Genomic DNA, 17,036 nt, shown 5'->3' with positions numbered 1-17,036 from the left:
AACTTGTCGATTTTATTCCATATATGTGCCTAAATTCTTCAAAACTCCAGAAGGGTAACACTTTTCAAATAAGTGGTCTAGAAAAGTTATCCATTAAAGTTTTTATTAATAATTTCACCTGTGAAAAATAATTATATACTTGAGACGTTTTTCCAGCATCTGACCTGAAATTATATTACGGTAAAGGATGAAATATTGATTCCCATCCACTACATCATACCAGAAAGAATCTATGTTGGTCACTTAAATGAATAATATCAAGTAACTTCTAGTCGTAAATGTTAAAGTAATTGAATTCTATGGCATATAGTTGAGATATTTGTGTATAAATCAACAATATACGAGATAATAACACTCTCTTGTCTGGAAGTTTAGACAGAAACACAAAAATTGTAAAAGCTCTTCTAAATTAGCTACTCAATAATTCAATTATTGTATATCTTTCCAGTATAAACACTTACAAACTGTTTCATTTTATGGGAATAATTATTCAAAGTTATATTAGGTGGAAATAGGGAATCTTTTTGTTAAAAGTTTCCAGTTAACCTATGAAACTTTTAATAAAAGCAGAATTTAGCGCCTACTATCATTTTGCATGAGATTAATGATTAGAAATAACATGAATGATCAAGTTTACCCATAAGAGGCAATATTTGTGTAGCCCTTCATCCATTGTCTGAGATGAATAACTTACTCACACCCGATACGGATTGGACTCCACTAGTCACGGTTTCCCACTAGAACCCTAGGAAATCCATCTTGAATGTGCATTGCTGAGGAGTCCCATACTAGTGTAAAACGGCCATCCAGTGCTTCCGGGTTTTCAATGGTGGTCTAGCTTAGGTCGACTACAATGTCCACAAATCCCTATGCATATAATATTATATATATATTGGCTATATCATAGGTGTCTTAATAATTTACTGCCTATCTGTTAATCACTAATGCATTTATATATATATATATATATATATATATATATATATATATGACTCAAGTTGAATTAGCAAATGTTTTTCAAAAAGCACAGCTTTACTCATCCAGTGTCGTTCTACAGCCTAATGGGACAGTAACTATTCTGTCGATAAAATAATCTATAATGCCAATTGATAATTATTCGAGTTGACTAAAAGATCCATTGAACATTAAGCTGTATTATAGAGCATTTTCCTAACGATTGGCTATAATTCTAAATCACAAACATCTTATAATACATACCTATACTTAATGTCGTATATTGTTATGGAATTATTGGTTACATCTTCATGTTATTATGTTCTTTACGAGAATTTCAATAAAGCAGAACATTAAAACTGTTTATGTCAATGAAACTGGTTATCTAGTAAATTCAACGAGTCCAATGATTCCAATCAATTATGATTAGTCAAGATAAAAGGTTCTAACGTTTATTTATAAGTGTTAGTGGCGATTCACAGAATGTAACTAAATAGTTTTCAAGTCCATAGTGCCATCTAACTCCTCCTACAGGCCCTCTAAGGCTACTACTAGTCCCAGGATCGGGTATGGGGTTAGCGAAACCATCCCGTAGAACACCAACTCGCTAAATAAAACGCTAACCAGTAAATATATTTCCAACCATTTAAACTCTACCCTGGGAGTTAGAATGTCTTCATTCAGAAGAGTTATGACGCCTCATGGTGAAAGCCAAGTTTCTTCGGAAGTCATGAGGCCAATGCCCCTTCTGACAACCAGAGCAACCATTAATTTAGATACATGGAATGCTCGTACAATGTAGGAGACCAGGAGAGTCATCCAAGTTGCTGTCAAAATGAAAAGACACAATCTGGAAGTACTTGGAATCAGTGAAGCACATTGGACACAGGTTGGACAACAAAGTAATAGTTCCATTTATCGCTCAAGGATGATAATAATAATAATAATGATTACTCTTTGCATAAATATAACTAGAATTATCAAAGAACTTTCAATCGATCACTGATTAATGAAATTTCTAGTTAATGGATACATTTAAAATGATTTAATCTTTTGAATTGCTCTTAAAATATTTCTTAAAGTTATCTGATATCAGTACAAAACAACCTAACCTTGTTCATGTTTGCTAGCGGAATTCTATATTCTTTATTAGGTTGTATTTTCTAGCAGAAAATTAGCGTCAACCTGAACCTTTATGTTAGCTAGTTTTTCATGCTATTTCTTTTCTACTTGATTGACTGACTACTGTTTGAATAATCTTTGATGATTTATTCCTATATATCAGGTCTCATTGTCGTAATTAGAACATATCATGGTAATTGTAAATAATTACTAACTAATGAAAAACAAAACTCATGAAATGGGAATTTACACTTGAAGCTGATTTAATCAGTGATTATAAATCTACACTTTTAAGGTACATTGTTAGATTAATTGACGGAAGAAAGACATTGTTTTTTATTTGAGACTTCAATGGTGGCTTTTGAACTAACATCACATTCTGATTGAAAACTGCCTTTAATCAACTTATATAAAAATAACCTAATCTAGTCACCTTTTTAGGCAAAAATGGGAAATTTTAAACAAACAATATATATACATGAACGTTTCATATGGGCTGGAGAAATAGGTTAGATATTCAGGCCATGAGAGATGACTTATGACACTTCTTAATTCAAATCCAATAAAAACAAATATAGGGAGTTTGATAATAACATCTATTGATGTGTACAATTCTATCAATGAAATCATTCTTTTCAAAATTAAATTATTTATGAACCTCATCAGTACATCTGAATTTTATTTATTTATTTCTGAATTATTCAAATGACCCAATAGTTATTGGACTACTGTAATAAGCGTCGGTGTATAGACTCTTTGTCTTCTCTTAAACTAAGAGATTAAAATTGCTTCATACCTTTATTTCTGCGAACTAATTCTTTCTTGCTGTACTATATCCTCATATGCAATCTTTCTTTTATATATTACCACCACTGAATTAGCTAATTCTATGAATTTGGTGTTCATCTTGTTGTGCTAATGCGGCATGGCAACTTGGAACAATGCACATATGTGCCTGGTCCTACGTTGTAGCTGACTGACTGACTGAGTTGAACAAATGATTCAGGTACCATGATATTAAAATTAGGATCTTCCATATTAGTGATTATGTTTTCTAACTAATGAAAATTCTAAAACTTCATCACTGATGATGTTTCTTTTCGCCTGAATCACCAAGTACTCTACTCATTCATCTTTATAGTAAAAAAATGTGCACTTATGTGTTTTCATTATATCTTTTAACACCTATTCTTTCCCTTTCATTTAGATTTATAGCAAATAAAATTCCATTTTATGTGAATGATTTTGAAGAGATCTTTGTTTCAATAGTTAAAATCATGAGTCAGTTGAAGCTAGACCACCATAGAAAACCTCGAAGCACTGGACGGCCGTTGATTCCTATTGTGGGACTTCTCAGCAGTGCGCATCCATGACACCGCCTCGCGAGATTCGAAGACAAGACCTACTGGTCTCGTACGCGAGGGCTTAACCACTAGACCACTGAGCTGATATCCGATGGTAATAATGTCTAACTTTAACTAATCCATGAGATTGAGTGACACATCCACCATTGTCTTCAGTGAGTTACTATTGGAATTACTACAATCTCCATAAAACCCCTTCAAATCTTTGTTTATTTCGAAGATCATTTTCATCATCAACTAAAATCAACTGGTTTGAATTTTTAGTAAATAGGAGTTTCTATAAAGAGTCTCAAATTAATAACAACAGTAGAATTTCGCCTTAATCTGAATAGCTGTCCAGTTAATATTAGTTTATAAGGAAAACAATCTCTGAGAAAATCTCGTTGGTGAATATATTCACTTAATTCTATAACAATTAAACTAACGACTAGTAATAGAAATGTTCTTAGGAAATTTGAGTCAAATACTTTACTGTAATTAATAAATGACTATTAAACAACAATATCACTATAAACTGGTCTTAACTGTAATTTAGTGAAAGTAAATGAACAATACATTCTTATGAAATAACCAGTTTTATAGTGTTTTTCAGTTTTTATGCTACATGTTTTCATGTAACCTCAGTTTCACAACACAATCGCATTATTAGTAGGCTAACTGAAGGCGGCCTGCTTGAATATCTGGGCTACTTGTTCCTCCGATCTAGATATTTCATCAAGTTATCTGTTTTATTGTTTGTTTTAGCACATCATTATGTCTATTATGCACACAATCTATTCAGGCGCGTTTATGAAAAGTTTACAACCTTTCGCTATACGGGATACAAAAAGGTACAATCAGCGACATCAAGGTGGCCGGCAATATGCATTGAAACGAATGAACATTAATCAAATGTGGATTACCGAACTCCTAACATCTAACTGGTCATCATTCAAAATTTATCGTCACAATCGATCAAGGTATAAGAAAAGGAAACTTGTTGAAATACTTTATGCTGAGAATTCTATGTTGTACCAAAAATAAAATGTTGAATAAAGCTTCTAATAATAATTATTATTATTATCTATAGTAAAATGTATTTACAGTGATAGAAAAGCAAATTTTGTTTTTTAGCTGAACCATAATTTTGTCATTCAAAATCATTGGTCACTGGGTTATTTTTTCCGTTAATAAATTGAAGCTGTGTGTGTCTACACTCATGTTCTCTGCCTTTTTATCATCAGGGTATGTTTGTCTTAAATTATCCCACTAAATTCAAACAATCACATTGTAAAAGACATATGGAAAACAGAATGATGAATTTTTGCATAGAGGTAGAAAATTTATCCATCAAACAGTAAATATTTATGGTTGGTTAATGGAGTACAGTAAAATGAAGGAAAAATTTATTTTCCTGCTTCTCATTCTTCAAGATAGTCAGATTTATACATCGAAATGTAACGTGATTTTGGTGAACAATGTATGAGATTTAAACCGTCTTATAGCTTAACTAAGCAGATTTTGTGGGGACCAGTTTGATGTGTAGTTTGTATTCTTCAATAAAATTCCGTTTAGAGTCTTTTTAGAGTCACTCCCTCTCTAATGCCCGTAAAACAGAATCTTGCTAAACAACATTAACCTGCAAATCGTTTGTCACTGAATGATCTCAACTAGGGTACTACTGAAAAGCTGAAGCTACTGAATAACTTTTCCGTAATACTATGGAACGTCTTTATAGTGCTTATCTACAACCCCAACATGGACCGAGCCCATCACCTTCTAATATTTAAGCATCCGCTCCGAGACCTGAGAGGTATTTTGTTCGATCTCTAGTAGTTTCATCTGTGTGGACTGTTGATAAATCTCATACGAACATGAAGCAACTGTTACTGCTTTCTGGTTTTTGATGGCACACCAACTGAGATCAATCTGTGACGAATATAACTGACAACTTGATACTTTCTAATAATATAGAGTACAACCATTGCAAAGAATTTAGGATTTGAGATAAAAAGCACCTCTATATCACAATTAAATTTATAACAATTCTTCAAAGTCAATTACAACGTAGCAAAACTATGCTTTAGTTTACTGAAATATTTTCACATACGCTTTTAATTCATTTTGTATCATTATCCACAGGAATTAATTGAGATCTTTCATCAATCTAATAGACTACTATCAGTAAATAGTACACATGAATTAACGTTATAGGTATTTTAGTGGGTTCTTAAAGATTTTGGACTATTTACTGAAATTTTTCATTAAGAACTGACAGTCGCCAAACAACTGTTTACAATTAAGTGGTATCTTTTTTGTGTTATATTAAGATCTCACAGTCGTGTTCACTCATGACTACGTAAAAAATAAAACTCAGGACCTTCGGATTTCACAAGGACTATGATACAACTGCAAAATCGAGTCAGTATCTGGTTTTTTAATACTTTCTGTGTCCTGTCACTGAGACGTTTCAGAATAGGACGTACTAACTACTCTATCTTCCTTAATTTATAAATATTCATGTCAGTTCCAAGTGAAGACTTCTTTGGAACGATAAATAAACGTTGCAGAATACCATAAAGATTTCCTCCATATTAATAAATAAGTAAAATATAAGTTTAAGACGATTATTTAGTTCATTATAGAATAGAGAACCTGGCCACATACATGGAAATGTTAATAACTGGATGTATATATTAGAGTTGGAAAAGCATTTTAAATCAATATTCTTATAGGAAGTTGATAAATAAACTATATTAATGCACAACACTTTTAAAAATCTCCAAATTAAGACATATTCTAATGAACTTTAGGAAAAAAAATGAATATTTCACTGATAAATGATAAAGTTAAGCAATGCAAAAATACAACCACACATACCACTGGTTTCTATATCTAGGAACAAGATGATATAAAATAGTAATAGGATAGTAACTAATACTCTCATACAGTGAATGATTTAACTATAAAGATGTTAGTTCTCGCTCGGATAACCAAGATGTCTCGCTTAATGTTTTATTTGTATTAATGAATAGAGACCATACTATTTTACTTATTAAAACACCTTAGTAGCTAAATTTTATAAATATATCGTTCCTCATATTCTACTGTTTTATTATTCAAATGTCAATATATTTAAAAAAAACATTAGTCACAATTGGACTTCAATATATCTTTTGTGGCCCTATATTTGACTCCAAGTAGAGCGTATGAATGATTGCTGTCGAAGTATACATTCTAACTATTCTTGTATATAATTATCGACTTAATTCACGTTAGTGTATAACGGAATTAAATAAGTCAAGTACGAGAATGGATCGCGAATACGTATATTTTGTATAATCGTTGATCGGAACAGACAATCAAAGAGATATAGCGAAAGAAGCGAAAAAAGAACGCTCAATGGAGAAGGCATGTCAGCCAACACCATTTAATCAAACGTTAATCAATATTTATAATCACACAAAAATAAGCTACAGACAGATGATGATTGGGATAAGATATACACATATATACACCCACATAAAAACAGTCAGGGATTCATAAGTGAATAATTAACAAAGTCAGAATGTAACTTGAGAAGAATGGATAAATTAGTTTGTCCAGAAGTTAGAATAAGCTATATGAACTCGACATAGAACCAACCACTACATATCATTGAATTAAATCTATACTTTGGAAATAATCCGATATAAAAGAAAACCAATCTTATTCATCATATTCATTTTAAGTGCAATTGATTTTTGAATTTTACTGTTTGCTTTTTTTTTCTTCTTCTTCTTCTTAACAATTAATTATCGTACTTAAATATAAATTCATATAATTTGATGTTTAAAATCTTCCTTCTATCCTATTGTCATGAATAACCCTTATCAATATTGTTGATAATATAACTGTTTCATGTATTCTCTTTAATCCTAATATGATAACATTAAGAACACAAAAAAAGTATTCTTCATTTACAGCTTCTAAGTGCATATACATTTAATAAAGTGCAAATTGTTTATCATTACTCTTATGTTGTACCATATACATTCAGTTTAATGGTAATCATATAAAAATGCACTAAATCTAATAAGTTATTATGAGACTGTAGGTTTTTAATGAATAAATTATTGAATTACAGTTCTATTCACTTGAGTTTTTTTTTTCAAAAAGAGTAATATGAAAGAATATAAGTTAAATAGAAAGAAGGAATTACCTTCTTTAAATTTATGTATTTCTGGAAGTTCATAGTATCAATGACTGAGAGGTGGGTGGGGGGAGGAGATGAAGCAATTTTAAGTGGAGTTTTGTTCTGTGAGCTGGATAGTTTAGTCGTCAAGCACTAAATGTTCTTCTGAACACCATCATCATCAGCAAAAACTTCAGGTAGAAGTGATGTGTTCAAATTTCTCCACATATTATTATGTATATGATTAAGCAATCTTTTAGTTTTACAAGCAAATATCCCTCAATTGCTATTATAGCATCATCAATCATTTTAGTAAACGACTAGTAAACATTTGTGATTAAATAAATAGTTAGTTTTTTTTTACTACAGATTTATATCAGAAAAAACTTGAAGAACAATGATGAACTTCCTACTAATACCCAACTAATAATGATCAAATAGGAGAAAAACCCTAATGTCTTGGATTCTATTAAGAGTCACAATTTATTTTGACTAAACATTTCCATCAACAGTTAGTCTAAAATCATCCTTTATTCAAACTCTAAAGCTGATTACCTGTTAAATATCCAAACAAAAGAAAAAATCTGCAATCATTCTTCATGATAAAATAGATTTCATTTGTGTGTTTTCTTATCATATAAAATATTTACAGGGAAATAGATTTTGTATGCTAATGTTAGAATTCAATCATAGGGTAGCTATTCGTCTTGGCTGCATGTTATCAATATAATATTGACCAATATAAATAAAAAAATTTATCAACACATTTATCGTATAGTTGACTACAAAGTGAGAATGCACAAATTCAAGAAAAATTTTGGTACCTAATTGGTTGAACTACTTAGTTCTAAGTTGCCAATTAGTGTAAAAATGTCAGAATAATAAGTTGGATCATATCTTACCATAAATAGTTAGTTATCATACATGAACTTATAAAAGTTAAAAGATTTTAGAACAGATATTGAACTGCAGTAACACTTGCCCATTTCTCATAAAATTATGTTTTTTTTATATATCAAAACAATCCACTATGAGAGACGACAATGACTTGAACAACTCAAATAGTGTAGTTTACGATTTATAGTTTACGTTTTATAAAACTGTCTTAAGAAATCCTTGTTGAATGTTGTATTCAAAAAACTGTACTCTATTCAATACCCGCATTCTGTTTTAAAATAACCAAGGGATTTATTTATACAAATATTCAGTGGCTTCATTCAACATAACATAATTAAGGTATGTGGGAAGAAATAAATTTTCGGGTAATCCGTATTATTAAGAGAGTAAAGAGTGACCTATATCTTCTGTACTGACTGAATTATATGGATTATAGTTACAGTTTTGCATACTAAATTAAGTGATTTCGGAGAGCATATAAAAAAGTGGTTCTGTATGATCTGGGTAACATATTAATAAGGTCAAATCTACTTATGAACTATCGGTTACGCACACTCTATTGAATGGGAATGAGTAATACAGCTAGAGTTTTATTCATTTTTCATTTGAAATTGTAATATCCCTCCAGTTCATCCAAACTGTTCTTAGGTTCCCAACTACCGATTCACATATTCACACTTACTTCACTACATGTTGATATTCTTACATATTAGCCTGGATACGGAATCTTATGAAATATTTCCGATCACAGATAACCGTTACCAAATAAATTAATAATAATAATAATAATACGTCTTTTTAATAAAGTATCAGCTATATAGATATTTACTTTACCCATTAATGACTTACTTTTCGTAGGACGTGTTTGTTTACGACGAGAAGTCATTGTAAAATTGAACAGTTAAATAGTATAACAGTTATTTTAAATTATTAATTTAAGCAAGTTTAGCTGGTCTCAGAAAATGTGGGAAGTAAGCAATACAACAGAAACAAAAAAGGTAGATTAAGGTAAGTAAATAAACACTCAAATCAGAAAAAAGAATATCATGAAATAATTAATAGACGTTTCAAATCTGCCGATTCCATTGCTCCGTCTATTACTCCTTCCATGTTTTGTTTCCTCTTCACTTCCCCTATTATTCATTTCTTCTCTTCTCACCTGTGATAGGGAGATGAAATTAACTATTAAAAAAACAAACAGATAAATTAATAACACACACAAATACATACTTGCAAAACTGTATTCTTAATAATCAATATTACTATTAGGAAAAATAAAAAAAGCACTCAATAAACTGGTGCTAAGTCAATAATCTAATTGTTTTCAAGAGTTTATTGAAGAAAATTCACGTTGCCCTGTTTCTTTTTCCTTTCTTTAGAAAGAAAAAATAATAACTCGTCAGATAGTTATGCCCACCATAAAGTGGGCTGCACAGATTGGTAATCTTATTTTTTGGAAAAAGGAAGAAGGGTTAGGAAAATCCTTACTACTTAGAATATATTTATGTTGTTTGCATGTGTGTATGTTCGTGTGTGAATATTTGCTACATGTAAACATGCTATGTGCTCACATACACACATGTTTAGTATGATATATCCATCCGTTTATTTCATGATTACAGTCACAAATCATGTGTATTCATTTCTGAAGTTGGTAAGTCAATGAGAAAGAGAATAAAATTACACGTGATTACTAATTCTCCCCTTTCAAGAACAGAATATTGGTGGTCGATGTGAGCACATTTTTTATTGAAAATGAAAATACAATTGGGGCTGTATGCATAATTTAATGTAAATATAGATATATCTGTATAGTATGAAGGTTCATTCTATCACAGAATGAAATGAAAGTTTAGGAATTCTCTTGATTACGAATAAGTAATATTCATTTATCCATTGTCAGGTAAAATGGATATCTGCCTATCTCTTCTTTATTATTATTATTATTAACAGTATTACAATGAATATTGAAAAACTCACTGATCATATAAATACATAAGTACGTACACATTTATGCATGTACTGAAATTACTAAATTTGGAGATTTAAAATATGAAGTCAAGTACACAGTTTATAGTATATAGGAAACGCCCAGTTTGCAAAATTGACATTAAAAATATAATGTAATCGTGCGTGCGATGAACTAAGTTATGTCTTAGAAAAGAGGAAAAATATTTCACAGAAAATCAATTTTTGTTATGCTTAAAAACAAAATATATATTCTCATGTACCGATGACTACCTGAATAAATGTGGGTAAATGTAATCCTTCCGTAATAATCTAATTAATATAAATTACCCATATTTTTAAAGATAATAGTAAAAATGTTAAGTAAAACGCCTATTCCCTGAATTAACATCTTGAACCATCAGATAGAATAGTTTACAATCGATTGATCAATGCTATGTACGTCGAATCCTTCTTAGAGCCAATTAGGTTTTATCAATGAAGTTGTATTGTGGACACTAGTCTAAGTGACTTGGTATTGCGTGCACTATGTTGAGATGTAAGGTGTTGGTTACAGGTAGTCAACGGGAAACCTTGGACCTAGGTTTCGTGTTATTTAGCACTCATCACGGAATCAAATCCTCCAGGGAGCATCAACTAACTCAACATTACAGATGTCCCTTAATGATGAGTGTCAAATAACACGAAATATCGCTAATAAACATCTTACATATCAAAACAGAATGTTGAATAACTATATAGAGACACCTGAAACATAATGTCTGTTCTTAAATTTATTGATAGAATCTTGGTCTGTTCATTTACATACCAGTATCAATGTGTTGTTTCACTAATTTCGTCTGATAAATGAAAACTAAATATATACCATAACCAGTATGGTGATTTGAGTCATCATCATCCTCTAAATAGCATATAGTGAAATTCCATTATAGTTTGATATTAGGTAGTTGGAGCTAACCAAACTGAATAGCATAATGATAGAAACTCTAATCGCAATATTCGATAGTTTATTACTTCTTAATTCCTAAAAACTAAGTTCTAATAAACATCTATCCATTTTCAAAATCTCTTTTCTATTTCATCTAACAATATGACATTGCAAACACACTGCAATATTAAAGATTTTGATTTAGTAATGATGTATACTTTGAAGTTAAGATATGTTGTTTTCATTACCATCCATGTTTACATTAAAGTAAAATCAGCTACATTATTTTATGCACTAATAAATTGTCCACAAAGATTCAGCAACAAGTGGAAACTCCAAATAAAATCCCTCGGAAAAGTGTCCAGAAACTTGGGAGAATCTGAAAAACTTCATTCAGTCGGTATCCAGCAGGAAATTTTCAGTGTTTGAGAAAGCCAACCAATTTTGTGCCACGTATTAACTGGATAATAACTGATTTCGAAACTAATTTTGGCATATTTCCAGACGCTTCCAGAATATCAAAGCTTTATGAACCTTTATTTTTTGTACTTAAACACTGTAAGTTGAATCATTAGAACCCTACATATTAAAGCGGCCAAAAAGTATTCAAAGTAATTCGATGAGAGACAAAGTTTAAAAGGAAACTTTGATCGAATATTAAACTTCTAGATTAGACCTTAAAAGTAATTTACTATAGATCACAAGTACATCCAAATTTTCGGATTGTCAGTTCTGCTACATATTGTGTTTTATTATCATAATCACTAAAACTAATTTCAACCAAACAGTAAGATATGAATGACTGCCGAATTTCAATTCCACTTGGTTAACATTAAATACACACTGAAATAGGTTGCTAAATATCTTAAGATATATACTTTATTGAAGATTTATGAGTTTTAAATAAGCTCCGTAACATTTAAGTGGCTGATCGGATAAACGTCACCTTAGATTAGTTATACTATTTAACGATTATTTTCAGTAAACTGGCTCTTAGTCTTAATAAAAAATGAATCGAAATATTAAAATTAGATGAACAGAAAATTAAAATAGCTTTCAATTGTGAAGACTATAATGGATTAACAAAACTTGAACAGTGATTATGTGGTTGATTAACTGGCTTTTAATACATCGAGGATCAAGCGTCACGTGAACTAACATCTTTGTAAACAAATATCCTATCTAATTATGGAGTGCTTGTTGAATTTCTCAGTATGTGTCTTACGTTGAACCTAAAAGTTGGTTCCGCTTTAAGTTAGTCTACATTTTTGTTATTATGGTTGAACTACTTGTAAGTAGCATCCGCTTGCTATATAAATTTCTTACAATGTGGTGCTTTATAGAGGTTTATTTAATTTTAATGTCAAATAACTGTAAACGTTATTCGTCTGTGATAGGTCTATTTTCAAGTTCCTATCGAAAAGTTGTTGAGCCCCTGAAGATAAAATGTACTTGCCGAAGTAAACTTAAATCTAGTTTTTATTAACAGAACAGTACCAGTTAATATAATGGTTGATGCATTACGCTGAATCATGAATTTCTAATTTCAGCTGATGGATAACAAGAGGTTCATCATTCTAACTAACATTCTCTTATAATGTTTTGCTCTCTTTCAACTGAAAAAAACAAATATATGATCCATATATTATAGAAAGTTGTGTCATTTAGGATAACCAATTACTTCAATACTGATATCTGAAGAATATTATGATATAAAACAAAAAAGTGTAAAAACTAATCAGGATTCTTACAATACCAAGATAAATAATCAACTTGCTGTGAAAACATCTGGAAAACATCGTATATAAAACTTTTTATAGAATGGCCTGTCTATCATTATCTTATTTCTATCTAAAGGAGTAAATAAAACTAACTGATCTGAATAAATGTCATTTATTTATCAGATTTTTGAAGCTAACTGTATTCTTGATCTTAAAGATCCAAACATTTTCTGACTTGATCGGAAACTCAAAAACCTTTCTATCAGTAATATATTATTTAAGAAGATATCTGCTTAATAATTTTTGCACAGATGTAGGTAAATATTCATTCTTTTTTTTCCGAACTACTAATTCATACAAGCTCACTTCAACTCTTAACTTACGACTACTAAACTAACACATTTAATGTGTATTACATTATAAACTATGCCAATATTAAACTTTTACGAACATGCTTAAACTATCACCTAAAACTAATGCTTATCACTTTTTATATATTTATACATCGCACATAAGTGGTCAAAGAACAAGGATGAAGTGGAGTCTTATCAACAAACAAAATGATGTAAATATCACTATCGCAAATTATCTAAACATAAGTAGTATGTAGTTCAATTAAAAGCTGACTTCTATTAAAATGACATGTTAAGTGAAATTTTAAGAGGTGACATGAAAACGAAATCGGGTAAAAAAAGTTATTTGAAATATTCCCATATTGTAAATTTAGAACAACATATATAAGCGAACAATATTGTTTTCGATTAGATCCTCATCAGGCTTTACTCTAATATACAGTAATATTTATAGGCATACACAAAATTATTCAACCAATCAAGGTAGTTTATAAGTCAATGATAACAATGAAAACGATTACATAATAAGTGAAACGTGAAAAGTACAAATTGATGGTGTGACAACAGGTTCATTAGTTTTGATAAAAAATAATCAAGGTTCAAACCAATGTTACATAATCGGAAATAGGTCAATGATTAGAAAAATATAGAAACTGAGATAACAATTATAAAATTAGAAGATGACGTAATAGGAAATGCATATAAATATTACTGTATATTAGAGTAAAGCCTGATGAGGATCTAATCGAAAACAATATTATTCGCTTATATTTGTTGTTCTAAATTTACAATATGGGAGTATTTCAACTTTTGAAGTCACGTGGGGATCCGATTGCATTTAAGGTGCTCAATGAATTCCTAAATTTTAATGCTCGTCTCACTGAAGCGAAAACATCGTTGGAATTTATTAATGATTGTATACGGAATGATAGATATCCTAAAATATATTGGAAATGTTTAATCCACAGCGGCCTGCTTGAGCATCTGGGCTACCTGTTCCTGCCATCTAGATATTTCAACAAGTTGTCTATTTTTGTTTGTTTTAATATATCATTATGTTTATTAATCACATAACCTATTCTGCTGCGTTTCTGAAAAGTGTACAACCTTTCGTTGTCAAAGTTACAAAAAACTCAATAAGAGACAAGGTGGTTGCTGGCAATATACAACGAAAAGAATGTACATTATTCAGAAGTTCATTTACTGGGCTTTTAACATCTAACTGGCGATCACTCAATATTTATCGCCAGGACCGACCAAGAAGAAAGAAACGGAAACTTGTTAAAATACTTTACGCTGAGAATTCTATATTGTACCGAAAATATAATATTGAATGAAGCTGACAATAATAATAATAACAAAGTTTATCCGAATGCCAGAACCCTTAAACGGCATTCACTTAACCAAACGGATTCATTAAAATTACTCATAAACAATCTAGAAAGAAATCTTTCACAAAGAGAATATATGCTCGATAACCTACCACTGGAAATAAAATCACAATTTATGGATTATTACAACATGGTGGCAAAAAGTAGATCAGAAAAACTGTGGACAAAACTAATTCTGTCACTGGAACCTCATAAACCTGAGAGAAAATTTCCTATGGACCCTGAGCGGTACGTTCATAATTTCTCTAGTGTTACGTTAGACACATTGCAAGTAGAGGCATTGTCACTCGGCCCTAGGTTTCGTGACTATAGTAATAAAATAAAGCAACTAGATGCAGACGTACAGTTTGAAAATTTATTTACACAAACAACATATTTAGTGCCTACTTCTCCTGATGAACTAACCAAGTTTAAGACCACGTTGGTAGACATCTGCCAACAATACAAAAATAGTAAATGTACAGTGAATACTCCACTTACCAAACAGCACCGAGATGCTTTACATGTACTTAGAAATGACAATACTTTAATCATAAGCAAGCCGGACAAAGGAGGGGGCTAGTTCTTATGAACAAAGCTGAATACATTAATAAAGTGAACGTGATTTTGAATGATCCGACAAAATTTCAGAAACTCAACGACGTTAAGGATTTAAATATGAAGGCAGAAAAATTGCTGACTAACTCACTGAAGGAATTAAAAATAAAGGTATTCTTACTCCTGACATACATGACTCACTCAAGCCTACTGGATCGAATACACCGCGACTATATGGTTTACCTAAAGTTAACAAGACAGGTCTTCCTCTTCGCCCAGTTTTAGATATGTATAATTCGCCTTATCATAAAACTGTAAAAAGGATAGTTCGTATCCTAAACCCCTTACACAAATTAGTCGTCAATAGAAGCCTGAAAGACATCTTCGATTTCATTTCTAAAGTGGAATATATAAATTTAAATGGGAAACGAATGATATCTCTAGATGTTGCTTCCTTGTTCACCAATGTATCGTTAACAGAGACTATCGATTTTGTGTGACAACAACTGCAGGAAAAACAAATCAATATCGGAATTCCTGAGGTTAGTCTTAAAGAATTACTTTTAAAATGCACAATGAATGTCCATTTTGTCTTTAATAACACATATTATAGACAAATTGATGGTATAACGATGGGTTCGCCACTAGGTCCCATCCTTGCGGATTTTTTTCTGGCGAAACTAGAAAACGGACCTCTCAAAGAGGTTATCAATAAACTGGATTTCTACTGTCGTTACGCTGATGACACTTTCATCATTGCTGATCAGAACATTAGAAAAGAACAACTACTGGAACTATTTAATAACAAACATCCTGCTATTAAATTTACGTATGAAGAGGAATTAGATAACCAACTAAATTTCCTGGACGTTTTGTTAAGTAGAAAAGAAAATGGTTCTATCAGCAGAGGTGTGTATAGAAAAAGCTCTTCTCCAAGCCAATACACACATTTTTTAAGCTTTGTGCCTCTTCATTATAAGAGAAACTCAGTCAAATGTCTTGCAAATAGAGCTCTTAAGATATGCTCAGTCGACACAATTGATAGGGAATTACAACACATTCACAAGATTTTAATTGAATTGGGACATCCACAAGGTTTCCTGAAGAAACACTTGCGGGTCCAAAACAAGAAAATAGTGACTCTGACGGCTAATAAGAAACCGCTTTTCATGAAGCTGCAATTCAATGGTGATATAGCTAGCGATGTATTACGGGATAGATTGACTAGAGCAGTAAAGAGAACGTTTAATGCTACCAACCTCTGCCTATCGTATTCAACCCGATCGATGGTGATTCCGCAATTGAAGGATAAGTTACCTGGTTATGCCACTTCTATGTGTATCTACGAATTCAGCTGCTCCTGTGGAGAAAGCTATATTGGGTGCACTACCAGGCAACTGAACCAACGAGTTAGTGAACACCTCCCTTCGTGGTTAAGAAAAGGTTACGTCAAAACAATACGCAGCTCGGTTCTATCACACTTGATCGATAGCGGTCATATAGTGGACAGGAACAAGTCGTTCAAAGTTATTTATCGGATTCCCACTAGTTTTCCTTATGGTGTTCGATCTCGTCTCTTACACATAGCAGAAGCTATAGGAATCCGAGCCAACAAGCCAAGTCTTTGTGTTCAGAAGAAATTTGTAAC

The 17,036-nt window shown here is 31.3% G+C and overlaps 1 protein-coding gene across 1 annotated transcript in view; it reads right to left on the bottom strand.

Moving 5' to 3' along the window:
* Positions 1–9,364, bottom strand: part of RREB1_1 (Ras responsive element binding protein 1) — a gene marked incomplete at its 5' end in the record, with an annotated part of 59,087 nt that extends 49,723 nt beyond the window's left edge. The window contains one exon of the mRNA XM_051209684.1: positions 9,340–9,364. The remainder of the gene's footprint in view (positions 1–9,339) is intronic.
* Positions 9,365–17,036: the final 7,672 nt, after the last annotated feature.

This window comes from Schistosoma haematobium, chromosome 1, assembly GCF_000699445.3.
Source record: "Schistosoma haematobium chromosome 1, whole genome shotgun sequence".
Lineage (NCBI taxonomy): Eukaryota > Metazoa > Platyhelminthes > Trematoda > Strigeidida > Schistosomatidae > Schistosoma > Schistosoma haematobium.
The sequence above is the reverse complement of the archived record's forward strand: the minus strand, read 5'-3'. Positions and strand labels throughout refer to the sequence as shown.